Source organism: Melitaea cinxia, chromosome 17 (genome assembly GCF_905220565.1).
Source record: "Melitaea cinxia chromosome 17, ilMelCinx1.1, whole genome shotgun sequence".
Lineage (NCBI taxonomy): Eukaryota > Metazoa > Arthropoda > Insecta > Lepidoptera > Nymphalidae > Melitaea > Melitaea cinxia.
The window spans coordinates 10458433-10467865 of NC_059410.1; positions in this window are offsets into that span (position 1 = coordinate 10458433).

The following is a 9433-nucleotide window of genomic DNA, read 5'->3' on the forward strand; positions in this document are numbered from 1 at the left end:
TACAACGTTACTCTTTGGAGCCGACAACTGAAGGCCCCTCTCTTCCAGCCAGAGTGATAGTGAGTCGAGGGAGATTTGTAATGACGATGAAGCTTGGGAGATTGAGGTCGAAGAAATGTATAAAACTAGATCATCTGCATATTGTAATATTTGGCAGTCAGGGTTAAGCGAGAGATGGAGAGAAGAAGTATAAAGATTGTACAGGATAGGATTGAGTACACAACCCTGAGGAAGGCCTTTCCATACAAGGCGTGTACCGAGGTTCTGACCCGGGACCCGTAGCATGACCTCTCTACACATTAAAATACTGCATAGTACCCGTACTATCTTTTCTGGGATACTCAGCTGTTGTAGCTTGTACCTGAGTACAGAAAGAATCACGTTGTCGTATGCAGCCGTAATGTCAAGGAACGCGGCCAACACATATTCATTCCTGGAGAAAGCTATTCTGAGGTCAGTAACAAAAATGCCTAAACTGTCTGTAGTAAGTACATAGACCTTTTCGAAAACCAAACTGGGAGGAAGGAAGTAAACTGTTTTTTTCTACAAACCATTCCAGACGGTTTTTTAAAAGATGCTCGAATATTTTGGAAAAAGTAGACGAGAGAGCAATGGGGCGGTAGCTATCACTTATCTCAGGTGGTTTTCCGTGTTTTGAAATAGGGATTATTATTTGAGTTTTCCAATCATTAGGAATGTAATTAAAATCAAAAAAAGCATTAATTAAATTTAGAAAATATTTTAAAACAATTTTGCCGGCCTTTATCAGGAAAGAGTAAGGGAAACCGTCAACTCCCGGAGCTGAATCTTTGACACGAGAGAGGATAGATTGGAGCTCAAACATAGTGAAAGGGTGATCTATGGCATGCGATGATGTTAAAAAGGTATGATCTGTGTGAGAGAGATCATCGAGGTTTGGAGCAAATGGAGGAGCTATTTTATCAAAGAGATTTCCTGCTACAATTTCAGAAATGCCGGGTGAATTTCGATAAGAGAGACCGTGCCTAAATCTATTTATTTGATTCCAAACTATACTGGAGCTGGTATCTGGTGAGAGGGATGCACAGAATTGACGCCAACGGCGAGTCTTTTTCCTTCGGAAAACACGTCTTGTCTTGGCAGCAATTCTCTGATAGTTTATTAAATTGCTATCTGTCATATTTTGTTTATAATCCTTTTCTGCATTTTTCCTAGCTTTTATCATCTCTGTGCACTCCTTATCCCACCAGGGGGGAGATGGTATTTTACCGGTTGCTGAATTTTTCAAGGGAATATTTAAATCAGCCGAATCTGAAACAGCCTTACAAAACTCCTTGTAGCACACATTAAGATTTTCTGGAGTAATTTGAGGTAATGATCGAACTTTATTTTCCAACAGTTTTTTATACTTGACCCAGTTGGCGCCAGACATCCTATATTTTAGTAGGGGTGGAAGTGGAAGTTGGGGGTAACATCTTAACGGGTAACAAGTAATAATAGGATAGTGATCACTACCAAATGTACTATCTAGAATGTTCCACTGTAAAAGAGTTGCTAAATCGTTTGAACATATTGTTAGATCTACACAACTCTTCCTTTGTCCAGGAGGAGTCATTCTTGTAGGTCGGCCATCATTAAGGATACAGAGACCTAACTCCTCGAGCAATTCTCCTAGTTCACTGCCAAAGGAGTCGTTTGTGTCTGATCCCCACATACTATTATGACAATTGAAGTCTCCTAGGATTAATAGCGGAGGAGGAAAGAGCAAAAAGACATCGCGTAGAAAAGGAAGGATAGAAGAGTTTGGGTGGGGGAGGTATATAGAAAGAATACTTATATCTTTTATTTTTATACCAACAATATTTATGTCATTGCTATTGTGACCAGGGATGGTAAGATGAGTGGGTGTGAATTTATTATTAACAAGAATCATTGATCCTCCATAGCCATCTAATCGATCATCACGATATGATGAAAAACCCTGAAGAAAGAAGCGATGATCAGGTCTCAACCAAGTTTCTGTAATGCATATAATGGTGGGGCTGAGATTATTTGTGAGGTGGATAATTTCGTGTTTCTTGTTCTGGATGCTCCTAGCGTTCCACTGAAGAAACTTGAGTGGGTCCATTGTAACTATTTAGAATTGAGATGAGTTTGTTTGCTACGTGGTCTGTTATTGTAAGTTCATTTTTACTAAGAATATCTACTAATAATGTTAGAAGTAGGTTATTAATATTAGAAGATTCAGTATCTATTGTAGAAGTATTATTTAATGCACATCCATTTTGTGATTCAGGCATATTAAATTCATTTAAGATATCTTGGTGCGCTTGTTTATCATAGCCCGGTGATAAAACAGGGCGTTGTTTACGGGTGGCTAAAACAGTTTTCTTAAATGAAGTTATAGGGATTGAGGGGGTTCTATGAGGTGGGTTTATATTTAAAGGGGAGGAACTATTTGTAGACTTTGCGATATCTGCATATGATCATACAGATGGAGGGATAGTCTTGGATGCTTCCTCATAAGAAATATTTTTCTCTGCCATTATCAATTTAATATTTGATTGTCTTATGTATTCAGGACAACTCTTACTTATAGCAGTGTGTCCTCCTGAACAATAAAGACAAATGGGGTCATCTACTGTGCTCGGGCATCCCTCACCTGTGTGGTTTTTAGTACAATTATAACATCTTGGTTTTGACCTACACTGGGTTTTTGTATGTCCAAATCTACAGCAATTAAAACACTGGATAGTTGGGTATTTATAAAGTTCAACTTTTAGGGCCATATAGAAGCAGAGAACTCGGGTAGGTAGGGTCTGTCCGTCAAAAGTAAGAATCACAGATTGTGTTGGTTGCCACTCTGGAATGCCATTATTAATTACCTTTCTGTTGATCCTACGCACTTTTATAATTTTACCACATCCTTGTGGGACTTCCAGATTCTCTGCAATCTCTTCTATGGACCAGTCTGCGGGTATTTCTCTTACGACACCCATTCGAGTGATGTTGTAGGTGGGGATGGAAGTCCTGTATCCGTTTTGTAATGCTAAGGGATGGTTCATAAATGAATTGGCATCTTGAGGGGTATTAAAAGTTACAGAGACTCTGTTACGGCCCACTCGTTTTAAGCCATCATTTGCTATACCTGGGAAGCGATGGGTTTTTAGGAATTGACCAAATTTTATTGGGTTTAAAGTAGTGTTAGCTGCTGGGTCACTTTCATTGCGAGACACATGTACTAAATAAGGAGGCTTGTCCATGTTGGAATAGTGGATTCTGTAATCATTTTGCTTAGCCTGCTTATTTGGTATTGTATCTTTAACAGACTCGAGAGGGCGTTTTTTGCCTACTGCGTTTTCAACTGCTGTAAAAGATGATAGTGGAGCGGATAGGATTGGGGTAAAATAAAAATCAGAGGCATTTTTGTCTGGCGGAACCGATGGATCAGGAGGATCGTTATCCTCCATGATTTAAAAAGAAAAAAAATAACATACGAAACAAAAAATAAACACTCACCAATATACCGCGACAACACAAAATATATACGTAAATCTAAACAACCAAAAACCAAACTGCAGACACAAGAAAATGCCAAGAAAGAAACAACGTTTGCTAGAACAAACCAGCCCGCTTGACACTTGAAAGCAGAATCAAGAAAAATGTTTATTTGTACCATAGATTAATAATGTCAAATAATAATGTCAAGTACCTACCTCACCCCAGCCTGCAAAATATTGATATTTGTAATAAAAAAAATATTAATCGATAGATTTTCAACAGCACGTTGTCCTCTTAAATTGCTCACCTTAAACTATTTAATTAAAAATCAATAACGTTGTTAAAAAAAATCATTTATCAATATTTTCAAACTCCTATATCTTTTGATGTATACAATATTTTAAATTGCTCAAAGTGTTAAAAAACTGCTGAAGCTGCATTTATAATTGCTCAAGTACAGTTTGGAACAGCTCCACTTATATATTAATATCCTATTATATTCATACTGTTGGGTTCATTTTAACCTTGATTCACCTAGATACTTATAGCATTGACTAGCAGAGCTATATTAATTCTAGCATTATTTATTTATAGTAAAAAAAAAATGAATAATATAATAGCAAACGTTTTGAAAGAACATATATTGCAAAGTATAATATATTGCAATTACTTTGTAAAAAGACAAAGTTATACAATAAAGGTAACTTTTAATTATGATTTGATTTTTAAATAAATTCAACAAAATAAATAAGTTAATATTATTACAGCTTATACAGTCCACTGCTGTACATAGGCCTCCACAAGTTTACGCCAAAAATAACGTGAACCCATGTGTTTTGCCCATAGTCACCATGCTGGGCAGGCGGGTTGGTGACCGCAGGGCTGGTTTTGTCGCACCGAAGACGCTGCTGCCCGTCTTCGGCCTGTGTATTTCAAAGCCAACAGTTGGATGGTTATCCCACCACTAGTCGGCTTTTTAAGTTCCAAGGTGGTAGCGGAACTGTGTTATCCCTTAGTCGCCTGTTACGACACCCACGGGAAGAGAGGGCGTGGCTATATTCTTTAGTACCGTAGCCACACAGTACTAAATAAGTTAATAAGTAGGTAACTAATATAAATATCTATTCCACACCATCTAAACCAAAGCCGACGTCGAGGCCAGGCCCGAGGTCGTCACAACAAAGGCAATCTGTTATGACTAAGTTAGAGACTGATTTAGATTCTAAGCCCTCCTCAACTCCAGTAGCAATTAACCAAATAGGCCATCAATAGCATCAAACAATTCGTCATCATCTCAAAGCGGACCCGCGTAACGGAAATGTGTAGACCCCTTAGAAGCCGGACCTTCAGGATCAGCTAAAGAGGAATTCGTTACGATACCGGACGAAGACGAGAATAACGCTGTAGCACCGAAAATGGAACCAGAATTTGTTAATGAATACTTTCATTAACAAATTCTGGTTCTACGACAGGCGATGGTAATATTACTGGAGGTGGGGAAGGTGGCGCTGTAGGTGACGCACAAGTTGAAGTGATAACGACGATCCACGGCCGTCGGTATATAAAATACAGAAATCATTTTTACACGAGGACGCCGAACATCTAGAACAGGTGGAGATGTATCAACACACATTACTGCTACGTCAGTCTGTACGTTGACGACTTCATGAATATTGTAAAACCGCCTAGGGATCACACGCACCCGCCCAAATTGTTCTATATGACTAAGGATGAAACCTATAAATTGGCTAAGCGTCGTGCACCAAGGAATATTGTATTTTTTGCTTAGCTTATTACAATGAGAGTTGCAAACAAGCATACGGCTCGACTGTGGTAAGCCGTTACCATAACCTATGTAAACCTGCAACGCAAGAAATATCTCACGTCGCTGATCCTGGCCCCGACCCGCCCCAAGAACGCTCGCTGCTTTAGTCACCATATAACAACACTACTTGACTACAGTATTACTTAGCTGTGATCTTCAGCAAGGTCTGGACCCAGAAACCTAAGCTAACTTTAGCTGGGTAGCTGCAGATTTTGGGCAGGATATTTCCTGCTGTGCTAGCTATATTAACGTGTACCATATTAACGTTGTCCATCGTATTAAAATGTGAAAAGAGATGTTTTGTCTATAGCTGTTCTAGAACCCATCTTTCAGTATTGTTGAACTATGGTTTTAGCTATCGTGAAAATTTAAAAATCTATAATGAAATCGGCAGCTTTCTAAGTTTACTTATAGTAAGAAGATATTACAAATTATTAAATTCTATACTGTGAGTTATATCTATAATCTATACACGTTAAGAAAATAGTGAGTCGTCGCTTGGCCGCGCCTTTGCGTCGATTAATTCATAGTAAATCGACTCCTATCTGAATGGCTTACTTCATCTGGGCAATTTGAACTTGGCATTCTTTACTATGATTTAATCGGTTGTGGCTAGGCTAAGTGGCTGCGATGACTCTATTTTTTTCTTTCACCTTTTTGTTCGGTACAATAAACGTAAAATATAACTTTTGATTGTTAAAATTATTTATTTAATCTAAGGTTTAATTTTTAGGTGGCTATATTCTTTAGTATCGTAGCCACACAGTAACGAATATAGCCATGCCCTCTCTTCCCGTGGGTGTCGTAAGAGGCGACTAAGGGATAACACAGTTCATGTACCACCTTGGATATTAAAAAGCCGACCGGTGGCGGGATAACCATCCAACTGCTGGCTTTGAAATACACAGGCCGACTTGTAGAGGCCTATGTCCAGCAGTGGACTGTACAGGCTGTAATGATGATGATGATGATGATAAATATCTGATAATAGATGATGTTTATACTTGTAGTATTTCATCGTAGGTACGGGGTTTGTACTTCATAGTTCATTTCGAGAAAGTAATTAAAATTAGTATTGAAGAACAACGCAATGATAAAACTATAAACAATTTTTTTTTTTCGGCAATAATATCCAAAGAGGGCTAGAAAGTAGGATATTTTTTTGAAAGCAAAGTGTACATATTTTACGTACCCTCAACAAACAGCATAATAATTATTCATAAAATACCTACACAAAAAAATACTTTGCATCGGTGTATAATATGTATATTTAGGGACTATTGTAGTGTCGAAATGAAAGTCTTCTCAGAAGGTGTCGATCGAATATATTTAAACAAAAAAATGATAATATTTATATAAAATTATTAGCAATAAAAAACTAAGTATATCAATAGTAAAGAAGTTGTATAACCAATCAGAGATCTTTATTAGTAAGCCTTGCGTCTCTTTTCCGCACGTGGCTATCTCTTTCTCCGCGCGTGCCGCTGTCGATTACTCATGCGCTTCGTCGCGAGTCGGAGGCACGGTAGCGCGGAGCGATATCTATAAATAGATCATACGTTCCCGCGTCTCGCCCTTTTCGGCGGCGATCGGCGCGGCGAACGGATCTCTGACGTGTACTTCACTCGGCGGCGGCGTGATTGTGCTTCGTGAAGATATACATGAAGAATACGTGCAAGTTAGCTTGAAGACTTCTGTGAAGATCTGTGCATGTGATTGCTGGTGCATCCGCTTGCATGGTGTGCTGTGCTATTTTCCAACAGTTCTTTTCAGAGCTAACAATCTTGTTTCACGAACATTAAAACAGTTCTTTTCAGAGCTAACAATCTTGTTTCACGAACATTAAAACAGCTCTTTTCAGAGCTATGTGCTTTCTGTTTCACGTACACGTCAATGTATCTTGGTAAGGTAATGGTTGAGGTTATGAACGGTAAAGGTATCGGTAAGGTTAAATGGTAAAGGTATCGGTATGGTTAAATGGTAAAGGTATCAGGTAAGTTATCTTGAAGCCTCATTGAATTACTATTACTACTTATGTAATAATAGTTCGATGTGGTAGGTAGCCACAGTGCTCCCCCTCAAGTGAAACGTACTGGAAGCTTGACGGAGCGGCCGGCTCGCGTTGTGACTTTATTATTATTCGCAGTCGGTTGTGACGTCACGCTGCCGTGCGGCTTGTCGGAAGTATTCTGTGGCGAGGTACTATTTTGTAGTGACGTATCGTTAGGTATGTTTTCTTGTAATAAGTAAGCGGGCTTGAGACGATCTATTGAGATGTTAGTTTCGCGATTTTGTAGTTGTATCGTATATACTTTCTCTGTTCTTCTTATTACGCGATACGGTCCTTCGTAGGGTGGTTGTAAAGGTTTTTTAATTGCGTCGACTCTAACGAATACGTGGCTGCAGTTGCGTAGGTCTTTATGTATAAAAATAGATTGCTTGCTATTATGATGCGTCATCGCTGCTTGCGGTCTATTTTGTTCTATTGCCGTTCTTATCTTGTTTACGTAAGTATAGTCGTCCGTAGTCGTAGATATCGATGTAGTGAAAAAATCACCCGGTAGACGTAGGTTATAGCCGTATGTAAGTTCGGCTGGGCTAACTTCGGCGTCTGTGCGTAGGGTGGCTCGTAATCCTAGTAGTACAGTAGGTAGCTCGTCGATCCATGACCTTGTACTTGAGAGTTTCGTGCGTAGCGCGGCTTTTAATGTGCGATGCCAGCGTTCGACTATACCGTTGCTATGCGGATGATACGGAGTTGTACGATTTTTTGTTATTCCCATAATTTTCATTAGGTTATTAAATAGTTGACTTTCGAATTGACGGCCTTGATCGCTAGTTAGTGTTGATGGACATCCGAATCTTACTATCCAGTGTTTGTAGATAGCTTCGGCGACGGTCTCAGCTGTTATATCGTCGGTAGGTATCGCTTCGGGCCATTTTGTTTCTCTGTCGATCATTGTTATGAGATAGCGGTAACCTTGCGTTGTAGTAGGTAAGGGTCCTACGATATCGACGTGAATATGTTGAAAACGTTCTGTAGGCGGGAATTTTGATGTAGCACTGTGTGTATGTCGTTGAATCTTATTTTTTTGACAATCGATGCAGCTTCTAGTCCATATTGATATGTCGCTATTCATTGACGGCCAAAAATATTTTTGTGATATCATCTTTCGTGTCGTACGCGTTCCAGGGTGGCTTATGTTATGTACGCTTCTAAATACATGTTGTCGATGTTGTTCGGGTATGTATGGTCGTATATGCGATGATGAAGTTTCACAATATAGTTCGATATCGGTGTTCGGGATAGTTATTTTCTTTAAATTAATATTTTCTTGCAGTAATAATTGTTTAATAGTAGGATCTTGTTGCTGTGAGGTTGCTATTTCTTCGTAATTGATTGTAGAGGGACATGTAATTGTTTCTATGCGACTTAGAGCGTCGGCAACGATGTTTTGTTTGCCGCTTACATGTCTTATATCGGTTGTAAATTCGCTAATAAATAATAATTGTCTCGTGCGTCTTGGTGTTTCTGTAGTCGAATTAACCTTATGCATTGCGAATGTGAGTGGCTTGTGATCGGTGAATATGATGAGTGGTCGTCCTTCGAACATCTTGCGGAAGTGTTTCACAGCCATGTATATTGCTTGGAGTTCTCTGTCGTATGTTGAGTATCTTGATTGCGCATCGGAGAATTTTTTTGAATAATAACCGAGAGGTTGCCATGATTTGTTTACGTATTGTTGTAAGACGGCGCCAGCTGACTTGTCGGATGCGTCGCAGAATAACGCATACGTAGCTTGATGTGACGGATGAGCAAGCAAAGCAGCGTTGCTAATGCTGTTTTTGCATGCTTCGAATGCTTGTGTTGACTCTTCGGTCCATTGTATGACAGTCTTGTCTCGCTTCTTAACGTTGTGTAGGTATGCATTGAGTGGCGCTTGAATAGATGCGGCGTTAGGTATGTGGTCGCGATAAAAATTTAACATACCGAGGAAACGACGTAACTCTTCGATGTTCGTAGGTTTCGGATACTTCATGATAATGTCGATCTTCTGTGCTGGGGGTTTGATACCGTCTTTTGAAACGTGGTATCCTAAGAATTGAACTTCTGTTTGACCGAAGTGA